General features: G+C 39.1%; 1 protein-coding gene across 2 annotated transcripts in view; it reads left to right on the forward strand.

Annotated features, from left to right (window-relative positions):
- The window catches only part of doc2b (double C2-like domains, beta), a 364,239-nt gene that overhangs the window by 83,397 nt on the left and 262,527 nt on the right, over positions 1-18,315 (forward strand). The gene's annotated exons all lie outside the window — the stretch shown is intronic.

The raw sequence follows: 18,315 nt of genomic DNA on the forward strand, positions 1-18,315 counted from the left end.
TTCTCCCAGTTCCAGGCAAGCAGTGAATGTGTTGAATGTGAAATGTGAGTGTTTTGTGTATTGTGTTTATGTTAATGTATTCTGTAGAGTCTTCACAAACTCCTCCAGGATGCTCACTAGGGAACTGAATGTCATATATGAAAACACTCTAAGATAAAGTTAATGGTGTGTATCAGTTTGAGAAGCTTCAACTTGCAATTTTTTTTAACTCACAGCAGAGCTCTTTAGTGGGGGAATCTCCATATGCTCTGACTTTTATTAAAGTGAATTTGATGGAGCAACACAGCCTCAGCTTTCCTCTTTTTGTGTTGTGTTCTGTGTGTTTGTGAGCTCTTAATATAAAGAGAACACTTCAGTTTCTGAATCAGTTTCTCTGATTGTGCTATTTATAGGTGTTTGTTTGTGTAAAATGAACATTGTTGTTTTATTCTATAAACTACAGACAACATTTCTCCCAAATTCCAAATAAAAATATTGTCATTCAGAGCATTTATTTGCAGAACATGAGAAATGGCTAAAATAACAAAAATAAAGGCAGAGCTTTCAAACCTCAAATAATGCAAAGAAAATAAGTTCATATTCATAACGTTTTAAGAGTTCAGAAATCAATATTTGGTGGAATAACCCTGGTTTTTATTCACAGTTTTCATGCATATTGGCCTGTTCTTCTCCACCAGTCTTACACACTGCTTTTGGATAACTTTATATAGTACTTTATACTCCTGGTGCACAAATTCAAGCAGTTCAGCTTGGTGGTTTGATGGCTTGTGATCATCCACCTTCCTCTTCATTATATTCCAGAGGTTTTCAGTTTGGTAAAATCAAAGGAACTTATAATTTATCATTTTTTCCAGAGCTGCATGTAGTGAATATGGTATATACATATACTGTGTGTTAGCTCTAAATTATATTATTTAGCGTCTATTCTATTGCTTTTATTGTATATCTTCAAGATGTTTCCACAGTCTTTCAGCCTCCCTTCCTTCCTCCCTCCCTCCCTTCTTCTTCTTCCTCTCCCCATCTCCTTCCAAGGGAGTCTGGCAACCCACCGGCTCGCGCACACCCAATTAGCCTTCATTTGCACAGTGATAGCACGCACTCTGGCTCGCCTCTCTCTCCAATTTGTACTGCTCACTTCTGCGGCTAATGCCACTCCTTATGTACTCTCCTGACACACTTTTTTAAAGGAAAAAAAAGAGCACTCTGTTACTCTTACTTAGGCTGGAGCTTTTAGCTCTTAGCCTGTAGCAAAGTGGGGCCTGGTGATGTGTTATTTTGTTCATTTTCATTCACTGCTTCTTCATAATGGTGCAATTTACTTGCAGAAAGATAGGAGTTGCATATCTATTTGGCCGGAGGAGCTCACAGTGACCGAACCCCCTAAAAATGATCTTAAGAATATTAATAAATAATCATGTATTATTTATATACTGCCTTTCTCATACTTAACCCCTTAACAGGACAGTATGCGAGCAACTACTACTTTTTTTTAATTATCTGTAAAAAAAATTCTGACCTATCACGAAAACCCATTTTGCTTTGCAACGTCAAGATATTTCCTTGCTTATTTCTGATTGGCTTTTTGAGTCATATTGAAGCAGCAGCAGCAACTTGGAGAAGTTAATTGAGACATGTTCTGGTTCAGATTCAGTTCTACAGGTTGTGTCAATGTGAACACGAGAGGCAGGGATATATATGGGTTGGACAATGAAACTGAAACACCTGTCATTAGTCATTAGTGTGAGAGGTTTCATGGCTAAATTGGAGCAGCCTGGTGACCAATCTTTATTAATTACTTATTCCACCAGTAAGAGCAGAGTGTTAAGGTTCAATTAGCAGGATAAGAGCACAGTTTTGCTCTTACCAACATTATGTGTGACATACCAGAGTTCAAAAGAGCACAAATTGTTGGTGCACGTCTTGCTGGAGCATCTGTGACCAAGACAGCAAGTCTTTGTGATGTATCAAGAGCCATGGTATCCAGGGTAATGTCAGCATACCACCAAGAAGGACCAACCGCATCCAACAGGATTAACTGTGGATGCAAGAGGAATCTGTCTGAAAAGGATTTTTTCGGGTGCTAACCCGGATTGTATCCAAAAAACATAAAACCTCGGCTGCCCAAATCACGGCAGAATTTAATGTGCACCTCAACTCTCCTGTTTCCTCCAGAACTGTCGGTCACCACAATAAATGATTGTGGTCTAAAACCAGGTGTTTCAGTTTCATTGTCCAACTGTATAAGGGCGAATTAAACATATCTTCCTTTTTTTGGTCAGTGTTACAGTGTTAACCCTTGTTGCTTAACTTGTAGTACTAGCAGCCCATTATGTTCTACTGCTTGCCCAAACAGAGCAGTCTAGAACCGGGGCTGTTTCATGTGCTTCAAACCTTTTGTTGCCTGGACAAACAGCTTCTCCATAGTGTTTAACTTTGCTTTGAAAAAGTGTAACTACAGAGATAAAATGCAGACTAAGATGACCTGGTGCCATTATGAGTCATTAAATGACAGTGTGGCACGACAACCTACCAAATTTTTCCAATTTTTTTTTTTGGAAAAATAAGTTTATTTGCCTATAAAAAGGTGTTTACTGGTTATACCGCATTTCCTCTCACGTACAAAGCTGCAGGTGGGGCGATTCTCATTGTAATTTCCTTCCATGCCTCCAACAGGTCTCATTTATTTACAGCCCAGCTCAAGGATGCAGAGCCTGTCCTGTGGTTCCAGTGAAATTCTCTGGCTTTGAGCTCAGGGTGATTTATAACAAGGTCCACTACTGGATCACCATTAATCACTTTATAATGAGCTGTGTTCTATGCAGACATGCTCTCTGGCTCTGCTCTTCTGTTTTGTGGTCTTGTGTGAGTTTCTCTTCTCCGAACATTGAGGGTTTCAGTCACAGCTGTTGCTCTGAAAGACGAAGCACCTGTAGATCAAGCCCTTTCATTCTGGTCTGAGACCAAATTTGTGAGATTTGTGGCTTTGCTTATAATGGCCAGGGTTTAGGTTTGGGGTTGGATTTGGCGGCGGTGGGGATAGATTAATGTCAAAGGAGGGCAGCTACTAGAAGTAGCAGCAGTGTGCGGCCTTTTTAGATTGTGAGAGGGCCACTGTTTTGAGACTGCTGCTGCAGGATTTGTTTATTCAGTAAAAATGTGTTTTAAATTGAGATTAGAGCTGGAGCCGGATGACTGCTGTATTGGAGAATCACTGTCGGAGTCCATACATCGACAGTATGTGTTTGTGTTTGTCGATCTAAATGTCAGAAAGTGTGCTGTTCACAGCCAATAAAACCTATGTACTCTCTATAGCAGAGCAGGGCTATTGATATCTGTTACCTTGGTAAGGCTGAATGAATGGCTGCTGCACAGAAATGTCTTTCCTTACCACATATACATGTGAGATTAGATCATAAAAGCAAGTTTAATATGGTTTAGATCAGGGGTAGAATATTATATATATTATTTTTACTTTGAGCAGATCAGGATAAAAATATTGGATGTTTTATGTGGTAAATGCAAGTCTAAGAGAGCTTTTTAAACACAGTTTAAACTCATTTGTATAAGGAGGTCACTATTTTCATTGTATACTGTTTGTTTCATTTGTTTGAGTGGAATAAAAGTGTTTTAATGATGAGAAACGTAGTTCGTTCTGTTTGAACAAAGTCAGGATTGCACCAGCACAGACCAGGTAGTTTTTGGGTGGTGGATTTTTCTCAACATTTGTGCAGAGTGAAGCTACCTTAACAATAAAGACTGAAAATGCAGCTACGAACAGTGAATGCTGCACACACGGAGCTTAGCGTGTAAACAGCATGGAGCAGCAGCAGAGGTGTTTTTTTTTAAAGCTCTGGTAATTATCTGGATAAGATATTCAGATATTCAGATTAAACTGCGTCTGATCAGCAGTTTAGCTCAAATATTAAAGAGTATGAATGACTACAAGACATGACTAAATATCTCGGCTTCTCATTCTCATAATGAACAGGAAGGTTCTGCAGGTGTTGGACCTGTTGGAATTAGACATTGGAGATGGAAAGATTTGTAGCACAGAAATTAGTTGAAAAATGGCCTGTTTTGTGTTTGAAACATACTGGAGATGGAGATGGAGATGATGGAGCTACACATCTGGAAAAAAAAAAGTTAAGTAAAAATATTTGCTGTTAAGACTTGCCAGTATTTGCATTCTGGTGGTTTTTTAACCCTTGTGTGGTGTTCATATTTTTGTTACTCGTTTACTTTGTTACTTGTGTTTAATTAAGCAAAATTAAGCAATTTTACATTAAAATGCTTTACACGTGCTTGCTTCACCTAAATTACAAGCAATATAAACAGCTTGCATGGTTAATATTTGCCCTTTACCTTTCTTATGTTACATTTCTTTCAAAAAGTGCTACTCTTTTTTTTTATTAGTTTTTTAATAAAATGTAAAAGAAAATGAATTAAACTCAAGATATGAGCAGAAAATTTGTTTAGTTTCAAATTTACAAATGAAGCAATGTTTATTAGCCCTTGGCCAAACATACTGTATGTAATATAAATGTGTGTGTGTGTGTTTTGTTATGTGTTTTGTTATATGTTTTTCACAAAAAATGAGCCAATGCCAATGAGTTTGAGTTAGAAAAAATCATTTTTTAGTATCATTTGATGAAAAATGAAAACAGGTCCCACAGACCTGAACACCACACAAGGGTTAATCTTTAGAGATACCGATCAGGCTGTTTTACTTTTTTTTCTTTTTTTTTTACTTTTTAGACTTTTTAGAAGCGAGTCTCTCTTTCTTTCCAGGTCAGCTTTAGTGTTGCCTTTTATTCAGTCCATGGTGACGCAGACAGGAAGGAGAGAGAAACAGACAAAGAAGATCCCCATGAAAGCTTTCACAGTGGAGTGCCAGCTTGGCTGATGGCTCGAAGCGGCTCGGTAGCGTTGGGGCCGGCTGAGAAACTCCACTTCCCAGTTTTCTTCAGATTCTTTCTTCACACCCACTCCCTTTCACTTCATTTATTTAATCTACCTTGACATTTACAAAGTTTGCTTCTTTTCATTTGGCTGCCTTATGTAACGGCAGTTCATCATCCTCCATTTCGTTGTGAGACGTCATTCTCCCGCATGTCCAGGCTGCTCCGCGCGATGGCAGCGGCTGGGCGGGTGATGAATGATTTGAAGAATTCGAGCTGAATGGGAGACATTCTGCTTTTCATGGTCAAGCGCCGCAGATTTTCTTTGAGGGGGAAAAATGGACGTATACGTGCAGACGCCTCTTATTGAGATAGGTGTCTTGTGTTCAGACTGCTGGTTGATTCTCGACTCTGAAGAAACTCGACTCTGAAAGAAGAATCATGCCTTGCGCTCGCGTCGACCTTGAGGAGAATTGCGCATCACCTTATCCTCAGACAGACTCACCTTTCTAACAGGAGCAAAAGTAAAGTTTTCTCGGCAGAGATTTTTCATATGGATGAGAAGTCTGGAGCCATGAATAAATCTCAAACTGTGGAAAATAAGACTGAAGGATTAGTCTATGGGTCATAACTGTGGTTTTTCTGCTTCAGCAGTGTTCATGCCTTATTGCTTTAGTTTCTGAAGATTTCATCATTTTCTAGCAGCAGAAACTCTTCCAAAATCCATGGTTTGATTTGGAGCTGATCATCATGATGTGCTGTTTCACTATTTGAATATCAGTTTTGGAGAGGCAGGCAGGGTCGGCATGGTGCTGCATTCAGCCAACTAGAAACAGAATGCAGCCAAACAAGCTCATATTTTGCAGAATGGCACTGTGGCTTCTTGGCAAAACTCAAAATTAAAAGAAACTAACATATTGTAGATGTTTATAAAAAAAACCTTCCTTTGGGCCTCATACTCAAACACACCAAATGCAATTTAGATTTTTTTGTCAGGCAAAGAAATAAATAAAAATTTTATCAAAATGGAACCAAATTGGAATATGTCACACAAGGGTTCGTATTTTAGGCGATCTTAAGGCAAACCGTCAACCAGCTTGATTTAGGGCATTTTGATGTGTCTTTAGCAGACATCCCAAGTTGTAAAAGTCGATTTCAGCGCCCACACTAAAAACTGATTGGCTGTCTCACAGACTCTTTGCAGAGAACAGGCCAATCAGAACCCTCTCTATTTTCTCTCTCTCCTTCCCACATGCGATTAGAGAAAAAAAGTCTGTCTCCTGTGTGCGCATTTGTGGGGCACTCATTCTGAATTCCGGGAGATTATATGTGACTCGCGGGCATCAGGGAGCCACTACCGAAATGTGGGAGACTCCCGCAGCTTCAGGGAGACTTGGTTTGTCTGCTTTAGTATTGTAAGGATGAGAAAAATATGCCTTGAATTGCACAGTGTACTAGTTCCCTTAATTAATCCTGGGTGTGTTTTGTGCATAGCGTCAGTGTGACACCTACCATTCCCTTTAAGACCCAGGTGCACTCTGATGGCGGATTGCTATTTTAATGGTGCAGCGCTTATCCACTTTTCCAAACTGACTTTGCACATTCATGCATTTGCAGGAACAGCCATGTCATTTTATTTAGTATTCTGTTTATTGTTGATGTAAAAGTTGGCTCTGTGCACTGCTGTGTGTCTGCGTTTGTGTGTAACGAGCAGGCACGTACCTGCATGCCAAGATAGGAATGAGCGTCTGACGGGTGGCTATAGTCAGGTTTTTTTTTATGAGACACAAGGGAGCATTGAATTTCATCAGTTTCAAACTCATTATGAAAGCTAGCATTAATACATAGTATGTGTGCTTGTTTTAAACATTCACATGCGTTTTTCATCCATAATAATTGCACTTTGTGTAAATTGGCCTTAAAACCAGTCTCAGCACCACACAATTTTTTAAGTCTGCTAAACTGCTTTCAGCTAATTCTGATGATCACAAGCTAATTTCTAGGTCAGCAGCTTGATCAGAAGAACTGACGTCATGAACGTTCAGGGACACTTCTATAGATAATTGTTCTGTTTTTCTCAGTGATGTTACTTGACTAATGCATGTAACTGAGTGAAACTGGGTCAGCCACATGGATCTATCTACATACCTATAAGCCATTGTACAAATCAGGTAGAACTCATGCTTAAAGCTTTTAATGCTAAAAGCTTTGAAGTCTTGTCGGAAATATCTTATTTATGACATTAGATCACACGAATGCCACACAAACACGTATTTACCAGTGCAAAACTTTTTTTTAATTTTTTGAATAAGTCCCCGAGTTGCCCTGTTGGGGGCGTGTCAGTAACATGACAAGGTCATGGCAGCTGCCAGTATAGATCCTGCTCTGACAGTAAACGGTAAAAATGTATTACCAATAGTTTTAAGCTGTACAGGTTCAAAACAAAACAAAAAAGGTTTTAAATGTAAAAGTCTAGTATGGTCACGGTTCTAATGGGATAAAAACATCATTCACCTGTTGCACGTCTTATTCTGTCTTATTCGCTTAATTTTCTTGGAGCAGGGCAAAATAAACCTTCTGTTTTTTATGATAAAAGACCAAAAGTATAGACAAAAGGATTTTCCTAATGGTGTCTATTTCCACCCGACCAAAAATCACTCAAACGCATGTCAAGTCGTAATTTTGACTTCCAACCTCGTAAGTGGAAATTTCAGATGCAAACAGACAAGAATGATGGCAAGTGGCAAGAAGAAAACCGTTGTTGAACGAAAGACATACGAAGGACCGTATGCAGTTTGCAACAAGCCGTGTAGGAGACACACAGCAAACATGTGGAACATGTGGCAAAAGTCCCTGACCTAAATACCATTGAGCATCTGTGGCAAGACATAAAAAAAAAAAAAATGCTGATCTCAGACACACTCCATCCAATCTGGCTGGGCTTCAGCTGTTTTATAAAAAAAATCTCAGTCTGTAGAGTCTTAAATTTGGTAGAGATATACCCCAAAAGACTTTAATAGACAAGGTGACTCTATTAATTATTGATACAGGGGGGTGAATACTTGCCTGTCACACCTTTAGCCTGTCTTAGCATGTCTAGTTTCCTTTTCTGTTTCTGACCTGTGTTTCAGTTTTAGTTTTCTTCCCCCCATGTGCTGTTTGAGCACATGGCCTATGTTATTGTCCTGTCTCCGCCTTAGCCCCACCCTGTCATCTGTAATCCCTCCTGTGTCATTTGTAACCCCGCCCCCTTGTTAATTCCACAGGTGTCCCTTGTGTGTGCCTGTGTATAAATACCCCATGTGCTCCTTTGTTCTCTGTCGTGCTTTTTGTTTGACCTTGTCATGTTACTTTGTCCGGATCTTGTTTGTCTGTTTTGACCTGCTGTGTTTTTTGTCTTCAGTGTTCCAGGTTTGCTTTATGTAGTTTGTTTCTTTGTTTGTTAATTTTGCTTGTTTGTTTCAGTCTTTTAGTTCATCCTCTGTTTTATAGTGTTTTGTTTTTGTTACCTTTTCATTATTACTCCCTAGTGGTTTGTTCTTTGTTAGTTTAGTAACGAAAAGTAAAGAAGACTAGCATTTGCATCGTGCCTCCTCTTCCGCATTACAATTTTAAAACCATGTTTCATTTTCATTCTACTTCACAATTATGTGCGACTTTCTGTTGGTCCATCGTGTAAAATCTCAATACATTTCATTATGTGGTTGAAAAATGTTTAACAGGTATGAATCCTTTGTGATGGTGCTCTCAATTTGTCATTCAGCACAGAGTCATGCGTCTTCTATTCAACTTACATTTGCATTTACAGCCAACATACCAGACACTGTGTAACAAGCTGCCATAGGTTTGTGAAGCTCTCCATGTTAGAAATCTGTCAGGATTTACCAAATGCCGATACGACCACCGTCAACATGCCCAGTCGGCAGCCCTCCCATTTAAACCCCATTTAATCCAGTGCTTGCCTGATCTGCCCTGGCTCACGTGTCCTCTGTCCTGCTGTAAAGAGCAGAGGGCTTTTCCTGTACCAACTAACGATGTGAAGCTTTTCCCCCACCAGAGTCAATTTCATCCTGCCTTCCTACCGATAATTACTCTTAATTAATCATACAGGCACTCAGGAAATCACTGGCATTAGTACAATCCAATTAAAGGCCCTGGATGCAGACGTGCACACCGACCTGAGCAGATAAACACTGTACGTCCAAATGTTTGTGGACATCCCTTCTGACGAACGCATTCTGCTGCTTTAAGCACCATTACTGATAAAGATAAATAGGTTAGATAAATAGGTTTTGCCGATAGAATATACAGTAGACTCTCTGGAGCATAAATAAATGTAGATAAACATTAAGCTAATGGCCAGGCCACCATATCGAATGCCAGGAGTGGACTAGGACTAATGTAATATTGTTTGTGTCTCCTTTCAGAACAATGTTTTAATTTTTTTGAGGGCTGTGCAACCATCTTACTGTTCTTGTCACTGAATGCAATCAGATCCTTACAGCCACGCTCCCAAATCTAGTAGAAAGCCTTCTCTGGATAGTAGTAGAGACAGTTAGTTAGTCCACCAAAAGCAGAATAAAGCCTCTTTATCACCCTTGATTTAAGAAGAAACAATAACAGGAGTTAAAAATTGGCCCTGCTCCCTCCGGGTAGATGAGTAGATGGCGCTCTCTCCCCACATCACACCACGGGTGATGTCGCTCAGCACAGGGCGTCTGTGAGCTGATGTATCAGAACCGAGCCGCTGCGCTTTTTTACTCCAAGCGCGCTGTGATGCTACTCGTCAAGATTGAAATGAAGCAGTGGCTGACTTCACATGTATTGGAGGAGGCATGTGTTTACCTCCTTACCCCCCTGGTGTGTTGAGGCATTACTAGTGATAGGGGGAGTCCTGATGAGTGGGGTGGGTAATTGGCTTTGTAAATTGTGGAGAAAATGGGAAAATTAGAAATCAAATGATAAAGAAGAAACAATAAATGAGTAAGTTAGCCGGGACTTATGTCTATATAATGTATTTACACACAGCCACAAACAGCTATATACATATACAGTATATGTTTCACTGTCATTATGAATAGTTTGTGCATGATTTTCAGTACGTGAAACCACTTTGCTCCTTGTCACTTAATACTTGTGGTGTAACGATGCATCATAATAAGTGATTAATTAGGAAATTAAACAGCACAGTGTTTTGTTCAAGTGTAACAGTACTTATGGGGCACCAAGTGGTCCAGTGATCTAAACTGCGGTCACTATGATCGGCAGATCACTGGTTTGATTCCTGTTCATGCAGCTTGCCATCCGCTGCTGGAGCCCTGAGAGAGCACAGTTGGCCTTGCTCTCTCTGGGTGGGTAGATGGCATTCTTTTCCCTCATCAATCCTAGGGTGGTCTGTGAGATGATGTATCTGAACCGAGTTGCTGCGCTTTCCTCCGAGCCTGATGTATTGCTACTCATGTGCATGATTTTCAGTACGTGAAGCCACTTTGCTCCTTGTCACTTAAGACTTGTGGTGTAACGATGCATCATGAGACAAAAAAAAATTGACAAAGTGCATCGTGGGAACAGACAATTCCACATTCTGTTTCTATGAAGTCTAATGATTGTTCTAGAGGATGGACTGCGCACAGGGTTGCCTCACTGCAGTCGCAGTGCGAGTTTTGACTTCAGCAACCAACCATCACAATACCAAAAGGAGCATAAGCTTTTGGGTCATTTATTGGCATGAAAATAAAGATATTTTAATTTGAAACGCAGATGAATGTATGAAAATGGAAATGCTTCTGTAAAGCTACACAAAAAAAACTATTTAAATTGAGTATTTATTTTTACTTCATTACTGTTCACCACTTTTCAGATTAGACTTCTTTATACAACGATACTTTCAATCTAGATCACTTAAAAAAAGTGATTAATTAGGAAATTAAACAGCACAGTAGGTTGTTGGTGCCATGTGGTCCAAATGTCTAAAGCACTGCCATTATGATCGGCAGATCACTGGTTTAAATCCTGTTCATGCAGCTTGCCATCCTCTGCTGGAGTCCTGAGAGAGCACAATTGGCCTTGCTCTCTCTGGGTGGGTAGATGGCATTCTTTTCCCTCATCAATCCTAGGGTGGTCTGTGAGCTGATGTATCTGAACCAAGTTGCTGCGCTTTCCTCCGAGCGGAATGTAATGCTACTCGGCAATGGAGGATGAAGTGATGGAGGATATACAACTGACTAACAGCTAAATGGGTGGGACAATTGGGAGAAAATAGGAAAAAAATTGGAAATAAAATAATAATAATTAAGTACTTATAATAGTCAATAATAAATAGTACTTCTATAAATATGTCTAGATGAAGTGTTTATGTAAGGTATGTACGTGCTTATTTGGCATTTTTTATGCAGTTGAATTTAGAATTTGTGTCAAATATCAGAAAAAATTGAATCCTCAATCCAAAATCAGAAATTGAATTGAATTGAATTGTGAGCAGAGTGCATCGATACACTTTTGTTGTTTACACTGAAGAAAAACACTTTTAATGAAACAAATCGTGAACTTAGTATTCTGAATGGAATGAACAGAGTGTATCGTTACACCTCTGCTTAAGCTTGAGGAAAAGAAGGTATCCTGTTCTTTGAATGCCCTGTTTTTATTTGTGAATGAATTTCTGATTCTGAGTGTTTGATATCAAAGGCTCAGCTTTTTACAAAATGAAAAAAAAATGCACTGCTTATTCCACTTACATAAGACTCTGACTCATGTCTTTTTTAGGAATGGGATAGATTACATGGTTTGAGCAACGGGTCGTTCTGAGTTTAAAACCAGCCAGTGCGTCAAATGTTGCTTGTTGTTAAGCTAATCTTGCATGGGGAGCTTTGCCGGTACATTTTTATCATCTAATTCACTCAAAACCGGATGCATGATCACCTTCAGTACATCCTTTCCTAAAATATAGATACAGGCAGGAGTGGAATACATCTGGGAGCGTGTGCAGAGTGACTAACCGCTGGCATTTTGTGAAAAGGGCTGCAGCGTATTGGGGAACGGCGGCGACTGTCATTTAGCAGCCGTAATTAATAGCACTCAGGTCTCCTCTGATTAGCTGCAGACGGAGGCTGTGTGTGTGTGTGTGTGTGTGTGTGTGTGTGTTTGATGAGGGGAGATGGCTGGGGAGGATCCGGAATCTACTTTCCCCCGGAACAGAGGAAGTGGGGCTCTAACAGCCCGCGCACGTGACTGCGCTGATGGACTGGTAAATAGGCTAAACTTGTACCCTCATTAACATCAGATGAGCGTTGGGGGGGGTGGGGGGGGGTGGGGGTTGAGAGTAGGAAAGTAGCAACTTCAGCTTTCACCTTTTTGAATGTGTGGTGTGTCTAAAGGTGATTCAGTGGGATAAGGGTTGTTTTGCTTGACAAAATCTAAATTAGGATCAGATTATTATAATTCCACACTGACCTTTATCTGAAGATCTGAAGCGCTGAAAATACTGAAAGCCCCTAAAAATAGTATTAAATAACTGAATAACGATTGCGTCTAAAATAAGAACCCAAAAAAGAAGGCAGACATAACAGCTTTCTACTACTTTCACACACTACTTCCTCCGTCTCACACTTAAACCCATCAGATCTAACCTGTTGTGAGAATGGCAGTAGCACTGACTCCATTTCTAAATCAGAAAACTCTCTCAGATTAACATAGAATCTATAAAGTTAATGTGAAACATCTTAGAATAACATAGGACCTCTCAGATTAACATGGAACCTCTTTGATTAATGTGAAATCTCTCAGACTAACATGGAACCCCTCAAATTAACATAAAACATCTTAGACTAAGATGGAACCTCTTAGATTAACACAGAACCTCTTAAATTAGCGTGACACCTCTCAGATTAACATGAAACCTCTTTGATTAATGTGAAATCTCCCAGAGTAATATGGAACCACTTAGATTAACATGGAACATCTTAGATAAACATGGAACCTCTTAGATAAACATGGAACCTCTTAGATAAACATGGAACCTCTTAGATTAATGTGAAATCTCTCAGATTAACATGGATCCTCTTAGATTAACATGGAACATCTCAGATTAATGTGAAACCTCTCAGATTAATATGGAACATCTCAGATTAACGTGAAACCTCTCAGATTAATATGGAACCTCTTAGATAAACATGGAACCTCTTAAATTAACATGGAACCTCTTAGATTAACATGGAACCTCTTAGATTAACATGGAACATCTCAGATTAATGTGAAACCTCTCAGATTAATATGGAACATCTCAGATTAACGTGAAACCTCTTAGATTAACATTGATCCTCTCAGATTAACATGAAACCTCTTAGATTAACATGGAACCTCTTAGATTAACATGGAACCTCTTAGATTAACATGGAACCTCTTAGATAAACATGGAACCTCTTAGATTAACATTGATCCTCTCAGATTAACATGGAACCTCTTAGATTAACACAGAACCTCTCAGATTAGCACAAAAACATGAAACCTCTATGGTTATTGTAAAACCTCTCAGATTATCATGGATCCTCTCAGATTAACATGGAACCTCTTAGATTAACATGGATCCTGTCAGATTAACATGGATCCTCTCAGATTAACATGGAACCTCTTAGATTAGTATGAAAAATCTCAGATTATTATGGAACCTCTTATATTAACAAGTAACCTCTCAGATAAACATGCACCTCTCAGATTAACAAGGAATGAAAGGGAACCATCACTCCAGTGTACACTAAACTACTTAAATATGCAATTCTGCATGTAATGCATTACCAGGAGATACTCACATTCTGTCCATAAATTTTTGTTCACACTGACAAAAAAGATTTAGGTGTGAACAGAATAATATACAGTAGCAACATGGTTCTAACATATCTATAACTCTCTGCTCAGTGGGGACTTCCCTGTTCCCAGCTTCCCTGTGGAACACTTTTGACCTTGTATGTAGCTTTAGTATATAAATCTTTTACATTCTTAAACTACTTTACATAATATCTCATAAAATAAAACTGCATGAAGCACTGCAGCCGTGTGTTTCCAACAATATAATGCAGTCAATATAATCAGCACACATCTGCTTCTTCAGCAGTGAAACCCAATCAGGAGAAAGATGCGTCGTAAACGTCTTTAGAGACAGGAGGGTTTGTGCCTTCTTAATGGGGGAAAAAGGTGGGGGCGCTAAGGAGAGAACAGGTGCTTAACCCTTAGCCCCGCAGCTTTTCATGTGTCACTCTGCGTGGTGGTGCTTCTGCAGATGAAAGAGCTTTGATGCTTTATTGTCTCTGTGTGGTGGCATCATTTAATAGCCTTTGCATGCATGATATTAGCAATGAATAACAATCCTGAAAGGGTTTAAAGCTTTAGTGCTCTAGTTGAGTATCAGTATTCTTTCTCATTCTTTTTCCTTTAGGATCACCCACTGGTTCCTTCTCATGTTTTTAGAGAGCTTGTTTATTTGGCTCTTGGTTCCTCTCAGTGTTTTTACACTTGGTTTCTCTCATTGTTGTTTTTCTTTATGTTCGAGTCTTGGTTCCTCTCATTGTTTCTTTCTTTCTTTCTTTCTTTCTTTCTTTCTTTTAAATCGTATTTCCTCTTAGTGGTTCTTCCTTTTGGAGTTTCTCCTTTTGAGTCTTGGTTCCTCTCAGTGTTTTTTACTCATGCTCTTTGATTTTTACCTTTTGAGTATTGGTATGCTTTTAGAATTTTTCATTTAGAGTCTTGGTTCCTCTCTGTTTTTTTCCCTCAAGTTCTTAGAGTTTCCCCTTTTGAGTCTTGTTTCTTTCTTTCTTTCTTTCTTTCTTTCTTTCTTTCTTTCTTTCTTTCCTTAAGACTAAGTTTTTAGATTCTTCCTTTTGCTCTTTACATTACATTACATTACATTACATTTGGCAAGGAGGTCAAAGGGAAATAATAGGATAGAGGAGAAAGGAAGGAGAAGTAGTTAGTGTGTTAGAGGTGTTAAGAGAGTAAGTGCTCTTTGAAGAGCTCTGTCTTCAGGAGTCTCTTAAAGACAGCGAGAGATTCTCCTGATCTGGTAGTGGAAGGCAGTTTGTTCCACCATTGGGGAACTCTGTATGAGAACAGTCTGGATTGCTTTGTGTGAATGTTTGTTTGGTAAAGCAAGGCGACGTTCATTGGAGGAGCGCAGCGGCCGGGAGGTAGCGTAAGCCTTCAGCAGTGATCAGTGCAGGTAGGAAGGAGCTGTTCTGTCATCACCTTGTAGGCGATTGTAAGAGCTTTGAATTTGATACAAGCAGCAACTGGTAGCCAATGGAGCTCAATGAGCAGCGGGGTGACATGTGCCTGTTTTTGCTGGTTGAAGACCAGACGTGCTGCTGCGTTCTGGAGAGTTTCGCCTTTTGAGTCTTGGTTTCTCTTATTGGTTCTTCCTCATGCTCTTAGACTTTTTTCTTTTAAATCTTATTTCCTCTTAGTGGTTCTTCCTCATGCTTTTAAGTGTTCTCACACGCACCTCAGCGAGTTCACACGCTCACACGCCACACATGGTATTTCTCACGCTTGCCAATCCATCGGCTGTATATTGTAATGTACTGTCGTTGAGACAATCAGAATATAGATCGCTCTGTTGTTAGGCAGACCTAGTCAAAGAGGGTGGAGTTTCAGCCAGAACGGCAACCCCCCCTGATACTCACATCCAACCACCCCCCCACCCCCCTCTGGGTACAACTGCAGAAGAACTGCATGCACCCACCATTGAGACTTGGTTTCTCTTATTGGTTCTTCCTAATGATCTTAATATAATTTATTTTCCTTTTGATAATTACTGTTTAGATTGAATTTTCTATTCCAAGATTACTCTAAATATGCATAAACCAATTACATTTCCTTTATATGTATTGTGTGTGTAAATCTACACTGTAAATATTGAACGCAATATAACAGAAACATTACTGTGATAATTGATTATACTGTACATGTTGGAACCGTAGTGTACATGAAAATAAATTAGGTTGGCATGGCATGAAATATTTAAAAGTTACCCACATGACGGGACCATTATCTTACTTCTAACACTGTATTGTATTGTGCAGAGAATTCTTGCCTCATGATTATATCATTTGATTGTGGGTTTTGGCCTCCAAGCTCCAAGCTCTCGTGAGTTCATATTTGATGAGACAGGGTCCAGCGTCTTTTATAAGCTTGGTATGAGGGTTAAAATGAGATTTATTTGAAACTTTGCGCAGAGTGTCCTATAAATCTTTCAACTGCAGTGAGATTGGAGAAGCAGCTTGTTTTGTTGGCTGTAAATCTTAAAGTCGGAATTTCTCTCAGAGAATCACAATTCATCTCTAAAAAATTCGAAAGTCCAGAAGTGAGACGCCCCTAGGGTAATAGAAGCACGGATTCTGCCCTTTTGAAAAAGATGCTTCATGAGGATTACTTCACTGCTGGTATAGAGAGACTTTGGGCTGAGTTTGATTGATTTGACCTAAAGCTGAACCCTAGATTTCTCTTTCGTCTTTTTGTAATTATATCTATCAGAACTGTAACTGATATGAACATTTTTTGATGTCATACACTATAAAAAAGCACTTTATTATATTATATTTAGGAACATTTTAGTTATTCTGACCAAGCTTTTCCTTTTGCTCTTAAAATAAAAAATGGATTCCACTAGATGTTGGAAACTTGCCTTTGAAATTGTAGCCCTAAAGCACTTTCATGCTGTGAATCTTCCGTTCTGTCACATCTCAAATCCCAGTGGATTTAAATCCTGCGACTGGGAATGCCAATGAAGAACAATGAACATGTGCTCACATACATATGAAACCAGTTTGAGATGGCTTTTGCTTTGTCGCATGATTCATTAGCATGATATACGTAGCCATTTGAAGATGAGTATAATGTGGACATGAAGGGATGCACATGGTCAGCAACAGTTTCTTTTTTACTTAAATAGGCTATAGTATTTAAGCCATGATTGATTTATGGTATTAATCGATACCATAATAATACACCACCTCTACCAGCCTGAACTGTTGACACAAAGCAAGTTGGGTAAGGGGATTCATGATGCTGACCCCACCATCTTTGTTCTTCAGCTAAAAATCAAGATTTATCAGACTAGTCTATGTTGACTACTCTACTCTCTGACTGACAGAGGTCAAGTGTCACAATTCTACAAAGTGTTTATCTGCATTATTGTGAGCTATATATATAATATCAACCTGTGTCATTTTTTATATTATGTTCACATTTTCCCTCCTACAAAGATTGAAGAGTACACTTCAACTATGGAGACAGAATAAAAAAAAAACAGAGAAAATAAAATGACATGATTTTTAATAACTCATGTTAGTTACTTAAATGTCTCACATCCCTTTCTCTTGTTGTATGTAAACTATATATTGTTTTAATATTATTGTATTTCATTACATGCCACATTACAGGATGATGTATTATGTTATAACATGTAACATCTTCATACTGAAAAATAAGGCCTGGAAAGATTCTACCATATTTTCCACACTGTAAGGCACACCGGATTATAAAGCGCACTATCAATAAACATCTATTTTCTGGTCTATTTTTACCAGATTATAAGGCTAATTTTAATCGGCACTTGTTAGAAACAGGGGTGTCACCATGAGTCCCTTCTATTTCAGCAGGTCTCGCCGCTGGGGACCGAGATCTGTAAAGCTTAGCTTGGTAAACAAAACTGTAATTCTTAAGTCAGACAAGACAAACAAGCTCTGGATGTTAATCTAAACAGATTTTTCTTCTGAAAACTGATCATTTGTGTGAGTAAAGCACTTCTTTTTCTTTACAGTAAGCATAGATTTCCTGATTTCCACTAAGGCTGGAGCATTAGCATTAGCATTAACATTAGCAGCTCAATGCTACACTGGATTGTAAGGCACACTGGTGATTTTTGGGAAAATTAAAGTATTTTAAGTGTGCCTTATAGTGTGAAAAATATGGTACTTATCTTTGCTGGCAGAAATATCACAGATAATGGGAAATCTGTGGGATCTTGTTATCAGCTTATACATTTACCCAACTGATAAATACATCGGTTGAGCCCTTTCATAAATTCACTAAATTGACTTTAAAAGCCATCCATTACATAAGCCACCGCTGACAATGAGAGATTAATTAGCAGCAGCTGAATGAATGTGATGGCTTGACTCAATGAATCAGCCCTTCAAAAATCTGTATTACAGAATATTCATGACCCTGATCTTTATCTTAATAATTAAAATGTGACTACACTGAACAGTCCACTGCCTCCCTCTGTCTTTCTCTCTCTCTTTTTCTTTTTCTCTCTGGTACCGATCCATCATGTCCATGACTTGTGAGGATTCCCCCATTGCTGTTTCATGCTTGGAGGCTCTGGTGTTGAGGGTGTCTCTGTCACAGTGGAACAGCTGGGCTGATG

The sequence above is a fragment of the Astyanax mexicanus genome, chromosome 1, assembly GCF_023375975.1.
Source record: "Astyanax mexicanus isolate ESR-SI-001 chromosome 1, AstMex3_surface, whole genome shotgun sequence".
NCBI classification, from domain to species: Eukaryota; Metazoa; Chordata; class Actinopteri; order Characiformes; family Acestrorhamphidae; genus Astyanax; species Astyanax mexicanus.